The 21721-nt window shown below is 44.1% G+C and overlaps 1 long non-coding RNA gene across 1 annotated transcript in view; it reads right to left on the bottom strand.

The window, feature by feature from the left end:
* LOC118678134 overlaps positions 1-10234 on the bottom strand; it is a 30754-nt gene extending 20520 nt beyond the window's left edge. The window contains exon 1 of the long non-coding RNA XR_004974759.1: positions 10127-10234. This is a non-coding gene — a long non-coding RNA (uncharacterized LOC118678134). The remainder of the gene's footprint in view (positions 1-10126) is intronic.
* Between the last annotated feature and the right edge of the window lie 11487 nt (positions 10235-21721).

Raw genomic sequence — 21721 nt, 5'->3', positions numbered from 1 at the left:
AGAGAGAGAAAGAGAGAAACATCAATTTGATGTTCCTCTTACTTATTCATTCATTGGTTGCTTCTTTTTTATGCCATGACCTGCAATCGAACCTGCAATCTTGGTGCATCAGGACGATGCTCTAACCATTGGAGCTACCCAGCCAGGGCTCAACAAAGCACTTTGAGTTCATTTTCTGTGGGACTCTGGAGAGAACTCCATTCTTCATAATACAAGAGACCTACAGCTTCTAGAGCTCTCCACCCTCCTGGGCCACTGCCCTCACCCAGGTCTCTCCAGGGGCAGGTTGAGTGATGCCCAGAATGAAGAGAAACTGGGGAATTGGGGTGGGGGGAGAGGCTCAGGCCAAGGCAGGAGAAGAGAAGGAAATTCCAGAGAGCAGGCCTTCATGGAGGCAGCCTATTGTAGCATGAACTCCACCCTGGTGGCTGTGTGTCCAGATGATAGCTAGGACATCAGTTCAGCGGTTTTCCCGTTGGCTTATATGCTCTGCAAGTTAAGACTATGCCTTCTGGTAAATAACCCAGTAAACTATACTTAATTTTTTTTTCTTTTGAAAATAATTGTTTTTGCCCAAATAATATACACGTATTGAAAAATTACAGGAAATTCTAAAATGAATGCCAAAACCACCTGAAATCCCACCCTCTAGAGATAATTGTACTAATACTTTGTTCAGCATTCTACTGGGTATTATTTAATTCACCTATACAAATATAGATATAACATATATCATAGATATAACATATAACATCTGACCATAACTTTACCTTCACAGTTTTATTCTCTGCATGTTGTTTTGCAATCTGACATTTTTTTAAATCAATGTTTGATATAATGTTTGATATAATGCTGTGGACATTTTTATATGCCCACAACATGATAAATATAGTTCTACATCCCAAGTATGGTTGCCAAGTATTATGTGTATATATTATTCATTTCCTAATGAGCCTCTTATTGTAAAATTAATTTGTACTCAATTCTTTGTCATTAGAAAAGTTCCTAAAACATTGTCTATTCTCATTAAATGACTAACATCGGTGTCGCTGGGACAAAGAATCTGTACATTCTATATTTGAATACATATTGGCACACTGCCTTCCATGACAGAAGCCAAAATACACTGCCACCAACACAGGCGTTGTGTTTGCAATTTGACTTTACCCTCTTGTCTTCATATTAGTTTCATAGGTCAAAAATGATGTACCCAATGTACCTTGGGTATGAAGGTCCCACACAGGGGCTACAGAAGTGCCACACTGCTGTGACAGGAAATGTGGGTCTGTGTTTTCCTCTTTGAAAGCGATGTGAAAGTTAAGTAGACTTGCAATTAGCCTTTCTCCTAATATTAACAGGTTAAGATCCTCATCAATTTATACAAAAAAGGATATCCTTTTGGGGGTCTGGAATGCAGTTGGAAAAGAATTTGGCTTCCAGAAGGGCTCATTGTTTAAAGGAAACTTGCTCCCAAAGCCAGCACCTTTGCCAAATGAAAGACAATACCGCCACCCACGTTATCAAGGCCACATCTTCCATGTGCAGTGGATGGAGTTTTGATTTTTTCTTCCAAAGAAATGCCACATACATCTGTTTTTAGAAACTCAGACTGCATCTGCAGAACCCGTTCAAAATGGCCCTCCTGTGTTTTTTCACCAGATCCTGAGTTACCTTTCAGAGACAACACACCCAACACATCAGATGCATGTGTACAGGAGAGAACCTTGACCTCCAGCTGCACTGGAACCAAATATTCTCCTGCCCCCCCCCCCCCACCACCACCACCATGGGAACCAAAGCATGGGGACATAACCAGAGCTGGCAAATGGAACCTTCCAGAAGCCCAGTGTCTGTGGTCCAGGAAGGTCTGGTGCAGGAGTCCCTTACCATAAATGGCCAGGTTCCAAAGCTCTCCCGTTAAAACTTGCCCCAGCAGCACCTCCACATACTTGCTCCCCTAACCCCTTTAACCGACCCTCACCCCCATTGTAAGCCATGGAGGTCTCTGGGTTTTCTTCCATTCTCCTTGCGCGGTGCCTGCAATAAAGCAACCCTAATTCCTCCAGTACAGTTGTGTTCATGGTTTGGCTCTGCTGTGCTTCAGGCAGAGGATCCCTCTTCCTGTTGAGCTATAAGACTGAGTGCCACCTCCTCCAGGAAGCTTTCCTGGACTGAACCTCCCAGGCAGTTAGATGAGTGTCCTTGACCTTTCCCCTCAGTATGTACTCCCACTATGTGCCTACCAGAGTTCATCATACTTCCTGTGTAGAGGTCTGTTTCTGCTCCTGAATTAGGAGTTTCTTGGAAGTAAGGACTGTGTCCTTTCAGGGGGCACACAGTAGACATCAACACTACACATTGCTGACTAAGTGGAAGAACTCGGACTTGAAATAGAGTTGGTGTGTGCAAGACTCATGTCTCGGTACCTGAGTATATCCAAGAGAGAGAAAATGCATCTGGGACCAAAAAAAGAGTCATTCCTTGTGATGACCTGTGTCCATATGCAACCCATGGTTAGACTTCTTAAACTACAGGCAGAATCATGTTTTTCTCTAAACAAACGGAGGTACCAGATGAATGAATGTGTCTACTCTTTTCTCATTCTTTTCTTCCTGATTCTCATAAGTAGTCCACTTCTATTTTTCAAATCATTTTAGTAGATCTGTCCCTTGATCTGGCAATGTAACAAAACCTACCAAGTCCAAGTCTCAAAAAATTTGAATTTAAGCACTCAGTCAGATTAGCATCAAATTGAGATAGCAGAACATTCCTCACTCCCCCAAGGAAACTTTGTGATTACAATAAGTAGAAAAGAGGGGGAAAAAATGGTTAGAGGAATTGACAATGAATTCCTTCTCACTCCTAAACCTATAAGAACCTCATTTTCTTGACTGAGTGCTCTAATATCATGGTAGTAAACATCCCTTCTTATTTTAAGTAGCAGTTCTGACTGATAAAGGCCATGTTCTGATTTACGGGCTATTTGGCTTCTGAATCTTACACTGAATTAGCTAAGTTCACAAAGCAGTACAGTGAACATCTCAGTCTTGCTTCTCCCCAACTTACTGGTAATTAATCCCCCACCCTTACTTGAATAGAGGCCAGAACATGACTCATATCCATCTCCTGTTTCTCTAAGCAACCCCCATCTTCTAATTAAGCATAACACTTTCAAGTTCTGTATGAATTGACATCGCTCAACGGATCTTTCTTGGAATACTAAAAATGGACGCGTGTGATTATAATACAAAAGGATATTGTTTTGTCCTTCCTCAAAGAGTAACTCACTGATATCTCCTGAAAAAGAGAGGGACATGCAATGGTTCTAGCCTGCTAGCCCATCGCAATTAGGAAACGAGGGGTGCCCCATAGACTGGTTTATGTTTCCTCCTCATGGAAACAAAGCCCTAACGATCACACTGCTGGAACCACATTGTCAACAATGGGCTCAATGGGCAGCTTCTCATACACGTCAAGGCCATGCCTTACAACCAGTCCTATCGTGTGCCCAGCACTATGTCCATCCTGGCCTCTGAAACTTTTCAGAAACTAAGGCTCTACTTTTCTAGTGTGGGAACGTCTTTTAAAAGACTAAAGGTAACATTCAATAGCCTGGTTTACAGTCAAAGGGGCCCTGTCTTCAAATGTTATTCCTCAAGTCCTATATTTAACCGGGAAATTCAGCAAATGGTCACAGTTGGCCTTCAGATGTACTCTAGTGCCATGCACATAGTAGGTACTTCATGGATATCTGAATAAATAAAGTAAGATGGGGTTTTTTTGTGTTGCTGTTGTTGTTTTTTTGTTTGTTCGTTTGATTTTTTTGTTTGTTTATTTTTTGTTTCTTACTAAGAAACTAGAAACAGAGGAAGAATGTTAAGTATCCTTTGCTTCACAATGGTTGGCATGGCAGAGGGCATGATATATGAGATTCTTAGCCAAATTGAACTCAAGAAAGGGCTACAAGCTAAAGATGTCAACTGTAAGCCAATGACTGCTGCCAAAGACATCCCTAAGGAGTCTAAAATGTTAAATAATTACCTTTCAACTCATAGAGTGTGGGGCATGTCAGATATAATCTAGAATTTAGATATGGCTCAGGCTGTTAAGCAACTGAACAAAACTGAGAGACACCATAGAGACGTGGAGAGAACAATGAGTGGGGGCAGGAAAGTTTGAATAATGCCCTTTTAAAATGGAACTAAAGGCCCCAGCTGCCTTAGAGCTCTCGCATCCAGCAGATAACTTCTTGGACTATGTCTGATTGTGATTTTCATGGTGGAGTTTCATTTGCTTTATTGCCTAAATTATAAGGTTCAAATTTCCCACTATAATGCTAAACAATGTGCTGGCATTCTTATATAGGCAGGGATTTTGCAAATTCAATGAACTTGGAAGTTGAAAAAAGTTCATCAGATTCACCCCTTTTTTATTCGAAGAAACTGAGCCCAGAGAGGGTAAGTGCTAAGGGGGTGATGAAGCGCTGTATGGTGCAGATCATGGGTTAACCTGGAGCTCCTTACTGAGTGTTTAGGTCAAGGGTGGGCAAACTTTTTGACTCGAGGGCCACAATGGGTTCTTAAACTGGACTGGAGGGCCGGAACAAAAGCATGGATGGAGTGTTTGTGTGAACTGATATAAATTCAAAGTAAACATCATTACATAAAAGGGTACGGTCTTTTTTTTCAATAGTTTTATTCATTTCAAACGGGCCGGATCCGGCCCACGGGCCTTAGTTTGCCCACGGCTGGTTTAGGTCATGGGCACATTTCTTAACATCACAAAGTCTTAGTTTCCTCAACTATAAGAGGGAGATAGTAACACCAACCCTTTCAGGATTATTGAGAAGGGTTATGCAAAATAAAAGTGTTTCACAGAGTGCTTTACAGATGGTAAAATGGTCAGGAAATAACGGTTATTATTATTATTGCTACTAGAGGCCCGATGCATAAAATTCGCCCACTCAGGGCAGGGGGAGGGGGCAAGGAAGGGGGGTCCCTCAGCCCGGCCTGCACCTTCTCACAGACCGGGAGCCCTCAGGGGATGTCCGACTGATGGCTTAGGCCCACAGAGGGAGTGGGCCTAAGCCATCAGTCAGACATCCTTAGTGCTGCTGCAGAGGTGGGAGAGGCTCCCACCACCGCCGCTGTACTTGCCAGTCATGAGCTGGACTTCTGGCTGAGCGGCGTTCCCCCTGTGGGAGCGCGCTGACCACCAGGGGGGAGCTTCTGTGTTGAGCATCTGCCCCCTGGTGGTCAGTGTGCATCATAGCGACTGGTTGTTCCACCATTCGATTGATTTGCATATTAGCCTTTTATTATATAGGGTTTTATCACAGGGCCTGGCATTAGTAAGCATTCACTAATCAATAGTAATCATGGTTTTTATTAATTCGAATTACTACTGCCAAGGTAGCAGAGATCATTTATCTAGGTAACTGCGCCAGAACCCAGGTGGCCTAAATCCATTATCTTTGTTTTTCTAAAGGACATGCATTTAAATAATCAAAACCAGGATTCCCTTCACTAATCATCGGTTGAGGAGCATTCGTCAAGAAGTTCACAGGAGAAAAATGTGAAATTCACAAGGTCTGTTCAGTGGGAGTGTGTTTGGATCATTGTTGTGCATGAAAACAAGAAGTGAGCTCTTTTCTTACAGCGGGGCGCGAACTCACTGAGAGATTGCACAGCACCGATGGGGAAATACTCTTAAACCCACACCTTTTTATATAAGTGCCCATCTTTCGTGGAGTAACCCTTTAGCAACTAGATACAACTATAGGGAAGTCGCAAGCTGCTGGGGGAAATATTGCAAGAGTTCTTGTGTGTTAGGGTTTTTGGGTTTGTTAGAGCAGCCGCTTCCCCAGCTGACAGGTGGGAGGCTCACCTGGGAAGCGCGTTACCGTACAGAAGGTCTGAGGTCCCTCCTGACCGTTTGCACTTCTAACAAGACCCCCCAATCTGCTCGCTGGATGCTGCTGGTCAGAGGAACTCGCTTGGAGGAGCAAGGCTGTGTCTGGACTAACTTGGTGAAGTTCATGAGTAATTATCACTAGTGTTTTGGAGGCAGAGCCCAGTGAGGAGCAGGCAAGAAGGCTTCTGTGTCACCTGCTGAGCAGACGTGTGATTTATAGTTTAGCTGCAGCCAAGCCCAGCCAGGCAGAAGGGACAGCTCAAGACCTGTCCATGCCTCTGGAGCCACGAGCCAGGTGATGGCCACATCTGGGGAGGCTTCCTGCCTTTTCTGAGAAGCTGTGGTTTTCGTTGTGGCGCCTCAACAAACTGGCATCCTGCTCTGCCCCCCCTTGACAGGGTTCTGTTTGGATCAAGGATCATTGAGGCACCAAAGTTCATTGGGAGTGGCCTGCATTCTAGTTTTCACAACGTTAAGGGCCTTAACTCTTTTGAAAACTCTTTGGACTATGTTTTGGAACTTTCTGTGTATCTGAAATGATTGCAAAATAAACATTTTAAATGTTTTAAATGTGCAAAAGACTAAAATCCTGGAGTTTTCTACCTTTTTAATATACTGCTTGAAAATTTATCCATCTTATTGCTCCCATTCCGAATATTTTCTTGGTAGCAGCACTACAAGTTTGCTGCTTGACTATAATAAAGAATAAATACTATCTAAACTGTCTCTTCTAAGCTGCTGAGACAGCACTGGCATTTAGTCAACTGAAATGTCAAAGCCACCCTCTCTGAGTATCAAAATTGATCACAAACATCTTTCCCTCACTGCTGTCAGCACCATTTTTTCCACATGCACTCTGGGAGCACTCTGTATCATACCACTTCACAATTACCTCTTATTTTTAAGCTCTTTTCAGATAAGATGTTTGCCTCCCAGAATAAATTGTTACGTTTTAAAACTGCAATTTACAGAGTGTCCCTTATGTGTTCATCTCCGCACAAAACACAAGGCTGGGCACAGAGTAGAAATTCACCTGATATTTGTCACAAGGGGGATGGGGTGAGATTTTCTGACCCAGGTTGACCAGACATGGTAGCGTTTCTTTACAGACTGTGTCTTCCGAGCAGTGAATACTGAATCCGCAGATTCCCCTTTGAAAAATAGGCCCAATCCACCGTATTCTCCCAGAAAAAAGCAAATCGTAGGTCTAAACAGAAAAGCCCAGCCTAAAGTCTAAGTGGAGTATCTCAAAGCTCCTGGGGGTCCTTTGAGATACCACCCCAGCCAGGAGCTCTGGGCTCACATTCCTCTGGCTCTAATCAACCTCCCCCCCACCCCCGACCCCATCCGCGCCCCCATCTCCCACTGAGCTGGTCATAGAACCTTGCAAGCCTCAGAATCCTCCTTTGTTAACGACTGCACCGTGGCTAAGTGAGGGCCTCCATGCAGAGCACCTGGCACGGGCCCTGGATCAACCCTGAATAACGTACCAAGTGCTCAGTAAACAGGAAGGATTATCCTTCCTCCGGGAAAGTGGGGGGCACCAGGCATCGATGTAAGAGTCAGCTCTCTAAAGCTGCATTTGCAGAAGAGCAGGAAGAAAGGAAAGGAAGAGGCAAAAAGTGAGTTGTCTCCAGACCTAAATTTCCCCAGGATTCAAGAAACTCACAAGAGGCCAAGGGGCACTAAATTGCTGCACACCACCTTCATTTTGCCCAAATGTACTAAATACTTGTAAATTTAATTCGCATATGAGAGAGAGAGAGAGAGAGAGAGAGAGAGAGAGAGAGAGAGAGAGAAAGGAGAGAGAGAGAAGGAGGAAGAAGAGGAGAAAGGGAGAGATGGAGGATGATGCCCAGCTTCAGGGACGTACCCCTTCCTTTTGTTTGATGCAGAAATGGGAATTTTTTTTATTTTTCATTTTTTATATATTTTTATTGATTTCAGAGAGGAAGGGAGAAGGAGAGGAGATAGAAACATCAATAATGAGAGAGAATCATTGATCGGCTGCCTCCTGCACACCCCCTACCAGGGACCAAGCCCGAAACCCGGGCATGTGCCCTTGTCCGGAATCGAACCCAGGACCCTTCAGTCGGCAATCCGCCACTCCATCCGCTGAGCCAAACCGGCTAGGGCCAGAACTGGGAATTCTGAATAGTAATTAGGAAAAGGGAGTTGCCATGGCAAACAGATCTGTTCACCAGTAAATAAAACCAGGAGGTGGTCAGTAGGAAACCCAGCCATGTGTGCACGGAGCTCCCAGTGTAACCAGGAAGACAGGTCAGAACGGCGTATTTGATTCTGAGCATTTGATATTTGCCTTCGGCCTGGATCCCCCCTAGGGACCCGCACCCACACACCCCGCTTGTTACTGCATTACTTCACACTCTCTCCACCTTGTTGGCACTTTCACCCTTCAGAGCTCCCAGGCTATTTACTTCTCTTCTGTCATCCGTGTGAGGCAGGTGGGGGTGCAGATCACTGCCCACGTTCTTCAGAGATGAAAGAAATAAGGCGCAATCAAGTGAGATCACTAGTTCACAGTGACAAAGGCAACCCTAAGGGAACCCAAGTACACTTCCACCTTCCTGACTCCCAAGTCAGGGCTGATGCCAGTTCGGACCCTACTCGCCTTTGAACTCGGCTGTACTCAGAGGCAGGTACCTGGCCCAGGCCCATGCCCTCAACCATTTCTCCAAGGTCACAGAGGTCAGCTATGGAAGGATGGCACCCCGATACCCACCCTCCCTCCCCCAGGCTCTCCTCTTGGACTTCCTGGCACCTCTACCAGCCAGCACCTCCGTGCAAGGAGCCTGTGGGACAACGATGCCCTCTCTGTAATCAGACCCTCGCTTCCCACATCCTCGGCAGCGGAACCAGGACGGAAGAGGCTGCCTGGCTGCCTCCACTGTTTGTTTTTTTACTGCTGAGCTGGCGAGGATGGACATTGTGGATTTACAACTAGAAGCAGCATGGTTCTTCAAATATTAATATTAATAACGACAATGCTGAGCACATGAAAAGGTCTTTTCATCTTCAAAGCACTTTGAAGACATTAACTCGTTAGCTGGCCCTTCCCTCCCTTGGAAGGACAGGTAGGTAGGAATCTCAGTAGCACCCATGGCCACCAGACAACCCCAGCTGAGTAGCCTGTGCCGGCAGCAGCAGAAGGGGTTTCTGGGGAGATAAAAAGGAGGCCAGGCAATCCAGAACCACAGCTGATGAAAGGTCAAGGTGCCAGCCATTTACAAATCAAATGGAGCTGCCTGGTTATCATTCGGATCTGTATTGACTGTTGCTTAGCAAACATCTCTCTTGTCAGTTGCATGAAGTAGAAAGAAAAATGGCCTTGAGGTTAACAAAATAATGACTCCTAAGATAATAAGGATCACCTACAATCCAATGCCTTGATCTCAGGAACCCAGCGTCTTGTTCAATGGCCCGTCCACATAAAAATGCTACTTTAAAAGGGGGCAGCAGAGACTTTCAACAGTAGACGAGAAACCACAAAATGGAATTGCCGGAGAAAATCGCTGAGTAGCGGGGGATGGCTGTCCACACCTCCTGCTTTTCCTTAGCAGTGCCCCTCCAGCCCAGCTCTGCGGGGGAGGGAGAAATGCCCACTGACTCAGAGACCCCCTCCCCCGTCTTAACTATCATCCAAAAGACAAGGCAAACCTTGGAAAACTGAGCCCCACGTCAGGGGAAAACACCCAAAAGGCTGGTGTGGCTTGCTATATTCAAACCCGCAGCAATTTCCTCCCTATAAAGCAACTCATTAAGCTGCTAGGGAAAAAAAAAGATGTAAAGCAATAGGCTACGAGGAGTGAAAGAGGGAAAAATAAAAAAAACAAATGTCTACGTTTAACGACAGCGCCAGTTCTTTGGAAGTGCTCCAAAATGCCAAGAAAATTCAGAGTTTCGACCTGTAATCTCTGCATATCTAAACGTGCATGACGTTGTTTTCTAAACCAGGAAAGAGAGTGAAACAGTGTTGGTTTTAGACTATTTGAATGAGATTAGGAAGTATTCTTAAAGATTGTTATTAAACAAGTGCACGGAAAACACAGGAAAATGGGAAAAGAGAAAACCCACTTGTATCCTCAACGTCCCCATCAATTTACCATTTAATTAGACAGGATTTTAAAAAAAAAAAAAAAGGAAAGGGAAAATGGCCTGCGAAGTTTTAGGCAGAAACTCACACCTCACTTACTACTTTGCCGGAGAGACAGGGCGAGGAGGAATCAGTCCTGAGTGAGCGTCCCTCAATGTCGAGGTCTCTTTCCAACTACCTGCGGGAATCCCAGGCTCCGTGGCTGGAGGATGCAAAGACCATAATGCTCCTAATAGAGCTGCCTCCTTAAATTGGGGGGTGTGGTCAAGCACGGAATGCGGAGGAAAAGGCAGGATTCTGCTAGCCCCTGACATCACAGCGGCAGCAACTAGGAAGGCTTTGTAGTTTAGGTGGACAAGCAAGTAATGCTACTGGCTGGGGCAACATAAAATCACACCTTTTCCCCTATCCTTCAAATTACCCTCCAGTTAAATGTAACTCGGTCATTGGGGGTGATGGGGAGGGAGATGGGTGAAGGGGAACTAGCTCAGTGGGTACCACGCTGGCTCAGCTTTTGCTCATGCATTTTGATTTTACTCTTATTGGACTTGTGAGTGTTTAGGCTTCATATTTCTTGACTCTCCGTGGAGCCTTGATTTACCCAGGCAAGGGGTCAGGCGAGGGAGAGGACCAGGTTGTCAAAAAGAGGACGCCCACTGCCCAGTCACCTGCTCCGGCTTCTGCTGTCTCTCTATGAACCTGATGTGAGATGTGATATTTCTTGAGGAAGAGAAAATAATGCTGTGGAAGGAAGCTGACCAAATAGCAAGCTGTGATTTCTAAAAAGCAAAACAAAAAGACGCTCTTCATAGAAGCCCGGTTTTCGGTCATTTCTAAAATAGATTAGTTTAAGGCCCAGAGGCATGGCCCACAGTGCAGGAGTAAACGTGCAAACATAGTCCTATAGCCCTCATGGGGAGAACATGTGAACAATGTGAAAATGATGCATCCGCTCTGGGTGAAAACAGAGAGCATCTTCTATTCATATATTAGGAACTGTGGTGAGAATGTTACAGTGTGGTATCATTTCTGTATGTAGGGTTATTTCATTACAGAAATTGTGTGTGTGTGTGTGTGTGTGTGTGTGTGTGTGTGTGTGTGTGTATCCTCACCTGGGGATATTTGTCCATTGATTTTTGGAGACGGTAGAAGGGAGGGGAAATAATTACCACCAAACCACTTGCTGTTCTTATTGTGAAGAAATCGTGTTCCTTTTCTCGACATAATGAGATACATTGCGCCCTGGCTGGTGTGGCTCAGTTGGTTGAGCATCATCCTGTACACCAAAAGGTCTCTGGTTTGATTCCTGGTCAGGGTACATACCCATACCCAGGTTTCAGGTTTGATCCCTGGTCAGGGTGCATACAGGAGACAACCAATCAATGTTTCTCTTTCACATTGATGTCTCTCTCTCTCTCTCTCTCTCTCTCTCTCTCTCAATCAATCAATAAAAATATATTATGTATATCAAGTTAGTATCTCCTAAGAGGGAAAATGGAGAAGATGAAATTCCAAAATCTTAGCCCATGAGTGCTGAACCCTTCCACCATCAGCCTCCTCTCACTTCCACCCAAGACCCAAAGTGTAGCATCACCTTCACGGTGACCTACAGTGATTCTGCAAACCACCGTCAGCACACAATAAGAGTTACATTTGAACTGAGCAATGACATTAAGTGTAATGAGACACAAGGCAAAATATCAGCCACTTATTATATTTTGCATAGTCTCTCTTCTTTCGGCTGCTTCAGAAGACTCCATATTTGCAAGAGAGCAGTATCTAAACAAATTATCAAAACTGAGTAGGGGCAAAATCCAGAGACTCTCACAAGTGCAGTCGTCACCAAATGTCAAAGGGGCCCCGGAAGATAAGATGAAAGGGAAGCAAGGAGCGAAGAACCGTTGTCTATTCGCGCTCCAGCTCTGGAACTTCTTATCCTGTGCTCTGTAATGAATCTATCTCCTTCCCATGATCAAAAGCCAAGCCTTTGTCTTGAGCCCCAGATGGATCAGAAGTGGCACACGTACGTGTGCGTGCACATCTGGTACCCAGGTGCTGGTCCTTCTGTGTGCCAGAGAGCTCACGGAGATGCTGGGGTTCTTGGCGTAGTCCTCCCAGGACCCCACGGTGAGTTGTTCCATTATTGTTTGGACCAACTTCCTGTTGCCTCCTTCCTCTCCACAGTGTAAAATAGGCTGGGGAGAGGGGCCCAGATACACACCCTGAAAAGTAGTTTAGATAAACATGGAAGAGATACTTCGCCATCCCGGTTCTCTGGAACCTGCCGAACATTCTTTAGGTCCCATAAATTCAAATCCACACAGCAGATGACTGTGGGAATATAGCGCATTGGCAACCCATCTCTAACTCCCACCTTCTTTGACTCTATTTTTTCCCCCTCTGTATTTTGGTTCCTACGACCCCCATTTCCTCCTCCCTCAAAATACCTTTCCCCCGCCTCTGTCAATCTAATTCCTACAAAGTTCTCTTTAAATTTTAATTTTTGTGTGTGTTTATATATATATTTTTTTCCCCCAGAGAGGGAGAAATAGAAACATCAATGAGAGAGAATCATCAATCAGCTGCTTCCTGTACGCCCCCTACTGGGGACAGAGCCCACAACCTGGGCATGTGCCTTAACCTGGAATTGAACCATGATCTCTTGGTTCCTGGGTTGACACTCAACCACTGAGCCACACCAACCAGGCTAAATTTCCATTTTTAATTACAAAATTAGTATGTGGTTGTAGCATATTCAAACAATACTGAAGTGTTTGAATGAAAAACTGAAGTCACCACCTCTGTCCCCTTTCACGCAATCTCACACCAGAAAGTTAATGACTGCTTCCAGTTTGACATGCAGCCCTTGGACTTGTTCCCACGCCCTTTTCACTGGCGTATGTCATGTGTGTTGTTCTGCATCTTGTTATCACGCATTCGGCAGTACGCTGGTTGATGCCTTCTTTCCATGTCAGCCTCCATCAGAGTAGCCTCATCAATTTCAGCAACTAAGTCACAAGCTCCAGCTCGAGTCCTCTTTCCCCTCTGTTTTTCGGAACACCCCAGCCTCCTTTTCCTGCACTTTTCCACGCAGCCAGCTTTGTGTTCATATGTTGTCACAATGTGCTATCAGAGTTTGCATTATTTCCTTCCCATGTCTTTCTGGCCTTATCTCCCCTCTGTGCTTGTTATGTCAGCAGTAGTCACAGAAAGTGCTCCCCAGCCTACACCCTTGAACATAGCACATATTCATATGGTCTGACTGAGTGCAAGAAGTTATGGTTTGACAGGTCAACATATAGTATGTACAGTAGGATGCCATTTTTATTGAAAACTAAAAGCATAAATTACCCACATATTGAGTGATCATTTCTGATGGTAGGGGAGATTTTTTTGTTCTATTCTTGTTATATTTGTATTTTCTGATTTTCATAGAATGTTGTATTCTATCTGTAATTAGAAAAAAAATATTTTTCAATATGTGATTTTTTTTTAAAATATATTTTATTGATTTTTTACAGAGAGGAAGGGAGAGAGATAGAGAGTTAGAAACATCGATGAGAGAGAAACATCGATCAGCTGCCTCCTGCACATCCCCCACCGGGGATATGCCCGCAACCCAGGCACATGCCCCCGACTGGAATCGAGCCTGGGACCCCTCAGTCCGCAGGCCGACATTCTATCCACCGAGCCAAACCGGTTTCGGCAATATGTGATTTTAATGGCTGGTTCAGATGACAGCGGAGCTCAGTGCTCTTGCATAGACTCTGAGGTTAAACAGCCCCATTTGAATCCTGGCCCTGCTTTCTTCTATGTTACCAGGGGCATTTTACTGAAGATTCCTGATCTTTAGTTTCCTCGTGTGAATGATACTATGCGCCTCAAGGATTACTGTGAGGATCGAAGAGGTAGTGAGTGTTGCGCAATTCATTGAGTTTGGACTCGATAATATTAATCACTGTCGTGAATGGTGGGGCTGGACCCAAGGCTTCTATTTCCCAACCCCGTGTCATCTCACTACACTGCATGAGTGTTCAGAAGAGGAGAACACAGAGGCCAATCCTCCCCCAGCTGGAGTGCTGGTTTGCTGACCAGGAGAGAAGAGACTGCGGCAGCACCCAGTCATGGAGCTGGGACACGGCATCCAGCCACGGAGCTGGGACACGGCATCCAGCCACGGAGCTGGGCCACGGCACCTGGCCACGGAGCTGGGACAGGCTTGCTGGGAGAAAGGGTCCTGCTGAGTCTGGAGGAGCTGCCGCTGTGTCTGAGGGGCTCACACCAAGTAACACTGACTGCGTTAATTTTTCCTTTCGAAACAGTCCACTGATTTCAGATTGCATCTGGTCTTGGAGTCAACCCCTCCCTCCCAAGAATACCACAGAACCAACAGGATCAACCCTTTGACTTTCCCTACACCTGCTCTGTCATCACAATTTAGAGAACAGCTCACTCTCATTGAAGGGACACTGAGACCATTACTCTATTTCCTGACCTATATTGGATAAAGTGATCCTAGTTTCCACCCATCATTCATGGGAGGCCGTCAGGGGTTCTCAGACACAGACTGGGCTCTGCTTTCTCCAAGGAGCTCAGGAAGTCACCACCTCAGCTCCAACTGTTCACTCGCTCTGCGCCTCCGATATCCCTCCACCTGTGCCCAAGGCCCAGTCTAACTCAGGAGCATATGCTCAGACAAGATGTACTTCTCAGGGCAGGGCCATCATGACTTACAGTTCTAGAAGCCATGAGTTTGAGAGCTGGGCAGAATCTTTAGGGGTTCTGAGATCTCATCACCTTTCATATACAATCAGAGAGATTAATTTCTTGTTTAAGGGAACGCTGAGAAATAAATTTGCCACATTGCTTCAAAGCTAAATGGTTACCTAGCTATAGAAATCATCATTAGCTCCATATTGAGCATCTTGAGTCAGTCCAAAGGTCTATGCTTGGAGCTAGGGTAACCAGTACCTGAGAAATAAAATGCAAATTAATTGAACTGTTGATGGAGTAATTCTTCCATTTTCACAACAAATTGTCTAGGGACTCAGTGGCTAGCTCAGTCCCCAGTAGACCAAGGAGAGGAAACAGCAATCCAATGACCCACAAAAGATCATCATGAGTTTTGCTGTTTCAAAACATGCTTAGGACCAGAGGTCCAGAAACCACAGTCAGCTGCAGCTGTGAATGAATTGAGAGATGTATAGAAAGTCACATTTATCCATTGTTAATGTGCTCTATATTTTGGCCTGGTGCTAGAGAATGATTTAGAGTAGATTGGTTTGTTTTGAGCCTTTATGGAACACCACTTCAACCAATTCTCAGGTTTACTGCTGTCCTGGATATGTCCCTTTCTTCCTCAGCATGGCCAACACTATCCCTGATCTCAGGGACAGGAAGACAAACTGAGATCCAGATGTCTCAGATATTATACACATCTGCTTTCAACCTGAATTCTACCTCTGCAAGAAGGCTTTCTCTGACCACCCCATCTCCTTTCTCTCACTAGATTACATCTCTCATTATATGTTTTAGTAGTGTACTGTTTTATCTTTTCTAACAAGACTTATACTGTAGTTGGGTTTTTTTAGTGTATGTCCATCTCCTTTGTTTATTATAAAATTACAGAGGGTTGGATATGGATCAACCTTATTTACCATGGTTCCAGCAACTCTTATCATTGTGCCTGAAACCTAAAGTAAAGGCTAAAAAAAATATCTGATGGGTAGATAAATGAGCGGATGGATGGATCAATGGATAGATGGATGGACGAACAATGGACAGACAGTTGGTTTAGTAACTGAAAAGATATATAGATGGATATTTGCATGTTGGCTATATACTACCTAATTTACCTACAATTTCTTAACTTTGGTTCTTTGGTCCTTGATCCTTCTCCCATTGATGGTCCTGTTGTCACACAGCATGACACAAAATCCTGGTGCCCAACTCTGACCTAGAGTGCACATTACATACCTGTTTTAGCGTGAACTTTTTCCCAATTGACAAAAATAAACTTTTCAGGAAAATAATTTATTTTTTATGGAGCAAAAAGTAAAGTGAAGCACTGACAATTAAACAGAAAATTCAGGCTGTGTAAACAGACAGCATGAGTCACCTCTTCACACCAGATTTTTTGGGGGGGTCTGTTATATGGGTAATTTAGTCTACATCTGATGTGTTTTTCTTTTACTATTTGAGTAGTTGCCTCAATATATAGAACAGAAGCAATTGACCTGTTATTTCTGGACTAATACTAGACTTCTGGGTTTTATTTTCCTCCTAGTGGCTTTTCCTGGAGAAAACCCCTACAATATGTCACTTGCTCTTGTCAATGGCTATTGGCCACAGGAAACCCTTCACAACGTACAGGTATGTAGAAAAGAGATCCCAATAGTGATTTGGGGTGAACATAGAGTGTGGAAAGAAACACTTTGGTTGTACAAACCAGTATTTTAACTCCCCAATAGGCATATAAATCAGTTACTTGCAGCGCCATTAAAAAACAACAACAACAGCTAAAGAAATCACATAAACTTGAACTCAACCTTTACACCAACCAGAAAGCATCTGGAATGACCAAAAGATGCTGACCTTGCTCGGCCTGTGGCCGAGAGAATTGGCTCACTATCTAATGAATTTGTATTCCTAATTAGGCGGCCTCCTGCAACTGGCATCATAGCGCGTCCCTGGCCAAAGCACAACAAGATACAGTCAGGGACTTGTTATCTTACTTTGGTGGCATTTCAAAAATGAGCTTTTAGAAATTCTGAGTGTTTGGATAATAGATATTTTTAAAAAGGGCCAAAAGAAACACAAGAGACAGAGTGGAAAACAGTGTTGCTCTTTGCTTGGAGTGAGGCAAAGTCTCCTGGTGGGTCAGGAGGGCTGGTACTTGTCCAGATTCGAGAGGTCAGCTCTAAAGGTGACCAACATTCAAGGAGGCTTGGAGTGAAGAATCTATACTGAGATTATAAAATCAATAATTCCTCTAAAATCACTTCCCACAATTGAAATTCAAGGACTTTCATCTTGAACCCAAGAGCAACTCTGCTTTTTTCTCTTTTACCAAAAAATCATCAATTTAAAAATATATAACATAATCTAAATGTGAGAAATGTGGAAAAAGTCAAAACAGAAGATTCAATTGATCTATAATCTTCCATCTAGAGATAGCCAATGATAACATTTCAAGTTTCTCTTTCCAGTCTTTCTAAGTAGATAGGTATTTTTTATTTTATAGTAAATAAAATAGAGCACATTACACATGGTATTTTGACCTTTTTTTTTTAAGTTATACATCTTGACTTCCTTTTAATGCCATTAAATGGTTCTACAGCATTTTTTAAAGCTGTCAGCTATGCTCACATGTACTCCCCAAAAGTCTAGAAATTTAGCTAGCACCAAATCATTTTATACTGACTCTTAGTAATAAAAAGAATTATGAGACCTGGATTCAATTTCTACTTCTACTAACTAGTTGTATCTTTGGGGGCAAGGTCTCTGGGCATTGATCGGTCTTCTCATCTATAAAGTAAAGACTACATCGTTGATTTCTAGAAAGTGCAAGAGGAAGACTTCTGGCGCATAAACCACATAATGTACAGTCTCTTCACGGTTCCACTGCGCCCACTATGTACCCTCCAGATGAGAAGGATTGCCCCTTTCCTTCATCCTTTGATTTGCTCCCCTTTTATTTTTTCCATTTCCTTTCTCCTGCAACAATGAAACGTGATGCCTTTGATCTGCTCATCAGAGGATGGGTAGCTGGCTTCTTCTGCCGCACTTGTGCAAATTCTCCTGCTGGGGAGGTCAGCTTGGAGCCCCAGGCGCAAGGCAGGTATGCCTACAGGTGTTCTCGCCACCAGGCTCACCTGGGCTCTGTGCCCCTGGCCCAGAAAACTGACTCCTGGAACTTCAAGTCCGTCTCTGCCTTCTTGAAGTCTCCAGCCAGAGAAAGACTGAAAACAAATGTAGAAGGCAGATTCGTTTTCTTTGGATCACAAACAGAAACATTCATCTCTTCCGCTTCTAGAGGGGCCAGTAAGGAGTCTGTGTTCCACATCAAAGAGAAGCTAGGAAGAGGCAATGTTTTACCACACTTGGCCTACAGAAATGAATGGGAGCATCAATGTGCCCATAATTTGGCATCTAAAGGAACTCCCGAGATCTGATGCAGTAGTTTTATAGGAAGATTTGCCAGGTCTCCTGAAACTTCCACATGCTCCTGCACAACTAAGTTCTTAAGGTGTTTTTCATGCTCATTGCCTGGAGGGAAGGCTGCCCACCCCCTCTCAGCCCTAACCCCCCCAACTCCCACCTCAGGTCTAATCAAGTTGCTCATGTAACTGGCCCAAGAATGACAAAGACTGGGAGATTAAGGATAGATTTGAATTTTATCTCTGCATATTTCTGGGGTCTGTCAACTTGGGTATCTCAAGAAGAGCCAACATCTCACCAGGGTCTTCCGTAGCTTAGCCACAGAGAAGATATGGAGAAGCATCTGATGTTTTCCTTTTATCCTGAATTCCATTGACCCCAGAGACTTGTAATTCTGGTGTGAAATGCAAGGGGAGTGAGGACTAGCCTGGCACATTTCGTTATCTCAGGAGGTGCTGAGATTCCCACAGATCCGCAAGTAGGATTCCCAAGAATGATGGCATCACATCACTGAGCCTCTTCTGGGACATTTCCCTCTCGATGACTCCTCTCCCATCCTTGTCACAGAAATAATAGTCATTGACCTGGGCACCACTCCCTGCTGTGGCCTACACTCCTAGCAGATCTTTTCTCCCTGAGATGTTGAAAAATAAAAGGAGATGATACAGAAAATGCTTTGAAAGTAAAATGCTTTGCATATGAAAGGAGCTGGAGATGCTGTTCATGATAGATCCCCCTTGAATCCTGCCTTGTCTCAGGGCAGCCGTCGACTAGAATACTTCATTGTTGAAACGGAATTGGCCACATAATAGACAAGTGTCACAGAACTCGGATCAGTAGATAAACATTAGAGGGAAGCATATTTCAGTCGAAATGATGAAGTGTTTTTGAACCTTTTAGAGTCACTGAAGAGAGAAACGTATGCCCGGAGAAGCTCCGATGTGCTGCACGGGGGCTGCAGGACCAGCCAGCAGGGTTGCTGCCTGGAAATTCCGTGCTTTGGACCAGACAACAGCTCAGGTACCACCCAACAATGCGAATCTGTGAATCCACTGTCATGACGACCTCGACTGTTATTTTTAAATATTTAAAGGGCAGTGATGTGGAAAAGGAAGTGTTTTATTTCAAAAGAGTCCAACTACACCTTCTCGATAGATATGATCAGAAGGTAGGCTTTGGCACCACACAGGAGCCATGTGTAAACATTTAGAAATGGCATATAATTAATTGTCTCAAATGCAAGCAGATATAACTATGGAGGAATAATGTAACCAATACTAACTCACCAGTGTTAGATCTCAAACTCCCTTATTTTAGATTCTTAATCTAGTTCTAGGTTCCCTATCTCATGTGTCTCCTCCAATCCAAGTCTGTGCATACTTGGCAAATCCATATTTTAAAAATGAGAGGAGCCCGGCTGGTGTTGCTCAGTGGTTGGGCATCGACATGTGAACCAGGAGGTCATGGTTTGATTTCCAGTCGGAGCACATGCCTGAGTCTTTGGCTCAATCCCCAGTGGGGGGCATGCAGGAGGTAGCTTATCGATGATTCTCTCTAGTCATCTCTCTCTCTCTCTCTCTCTCTCTCTCTCTCTCTCTCTCTCCCTCTTCCTTCCTGTCTGAAATCAATTTTTAATATTTTTTAAATGAAAGGAAAGCCATGTGTTACTGACCATTTGCTGAGAATCCTCTTCTAGTCCTACTGCCTTTCTCTCTCTGGGAAAAAATTATATTAATATGCTTGGGCTACTCTCAAACCTGCAGGAACGAAATTGAATTGAATGAAAACTCTTGACTGGAACTTTCCGTTGCATGTGGCTCCTCCCATCTGGATGTCATCTTCCACCTTGCCCCTGTAGCAAAATCTTCTTCAATCTGCAGTTCCTCTCCTCTCTGAGCCTTCCTGCCCGACTTCACCTTCTTCCAGAACTGCCAGCAGCAGCAGTATGGGATCAGATATTCACATCACCCTTTCACATTCCCCATGGCCCTGTACAGAAATCCCCATGCCCTGTAGAGAAATCCAGTAAGCATTTGCTGCCTCACGTAGTAGTTATTTGTTTACATTCAGGGTAAAGACTGTGACTCTTTTATTTTTTATTTTTGTATACTCAGCATCTTACTTGGTACCTGGCTCTTAGGAGCTTCTTCTATTTTTTTTTAATTGATTTCAGAGAGGAAGGGAGAGGGAGAGAGAGATAGAAACATCAAAGATGAGAATCATTGATAGCCTGCCTCCTGCACGCCCCCTACTGGGGATTGAGCCTGCAACCCAGGCATGTGCCCTTGGCCGGAATTGAACACGGGACCCTTCAGTCCACAGGCCGATCCTCCATCCACTAAGCCAAACTGGCTAGGGCAGGAGCTTCTTTTAATTGAGGTTCATTTAATTGAAAATATGCATAGGTTTCCATGCATCATAACCTTCCTAGAAGGTTCGGTGCAAATGGGTACTGTGACAGCCTTCAATGCAACAAAACATGAGCATCTTAAACTTTCATATGTAGCTAAGAACCCTCCCAAATGCCTTTTCCAGTTACTATGGGAAAGGGCCAGTGGGTCAAGAAGCTCCTACCTCAGGACCTTTGCACTTGCTCTTCCTGATGCAGTTCTACATAGCCCCTTCCTCACTGCATGCATGTCACAGGAAGGTGTAAACTCATGAGCAATAATCCTGTGTAAAATAACACCATCCACCCCGGCCCTCACGTTCCACATCCACCTTACTCTGCTTAATTTTCCCCAAAGCGGCATCACCACCTGTCATTCTATGGATCTATTTGCTCATTGCATTGTTTGCCTCGTCTCTCACCAAGAGGAAAGATACTTTGTAGGCTTTGTTCGTTGCTGTGTCCCCTAGCAGCATGCCTACCATATAAAAAAAAGGCTCAATAACCAGTGAATGATGAATTACTGAATTGTTGGAAAGTAAATTATATATGTGTGTGTGTGTGTGTGTGTGTGTGTGTGTGTGTGTGTGTGTATATATATATATATATATATATATATGAATGATTATTCAATAAAAATTCAATAACATTCCTGAAAAATGTCAAAGAAGTCTCTTGAGTCTCTTGGAACAAAGAGCAAAATTGTAAAGAGATACAAAACACTTAATAATATAAGGGACATAGAAGATCAACCCAGAATGCCCAACATTCACCTCATGAGTTTCCCAAAAAGAGAAGAGAGAAAATACAGGGAAGAAAATAGTATGAATTGAAAGCCACCAATCTTAACATTGAAGTTTCATCCGAGGATAAGAGAAGATAGGAAAGCTTTTAGAAAAGCCGGAAAGTTACCTATAAGAGTCCCCATGCTTCGATCTTTCTACCCTTCAATGGGGTCCTTGCCCATAATGTTTTCTCCTCTATTCTGAGCCCCGAGGAGATGAGAAGTTCAAATCCTAAGTTATGGGAAACCGTGCCAGTGGCTGTGCTCAGCCCACAGGAACCGGGAACTATGGAGAAGAGCAGAACAGTTTTTATGCATCTCTGGCATGCGAACGAATGTGCCAGATGCCCTTTACATTGCT

This window comes from Myotis myotis, unplaced genomic scaffold, assembly GCF_014108235.1.
Source record: "Myotis myotis isolate mMyoMyo1 unplaced genomic scaffold, mMyoMyo1.p scaffold_m19_p_20, whole genome shotgun sequence".
NCBI lineage: Eukaryota > Metazoa > Chordata > Mammalia > Chiroptera > Vespertilionidae > Myotis > Myotis myotis.
The sequence above is the reverse complement of the archived record's forward strand: the minus strand, read 5'-3'. Positions and strand labels throughout refer to the sequence as shown.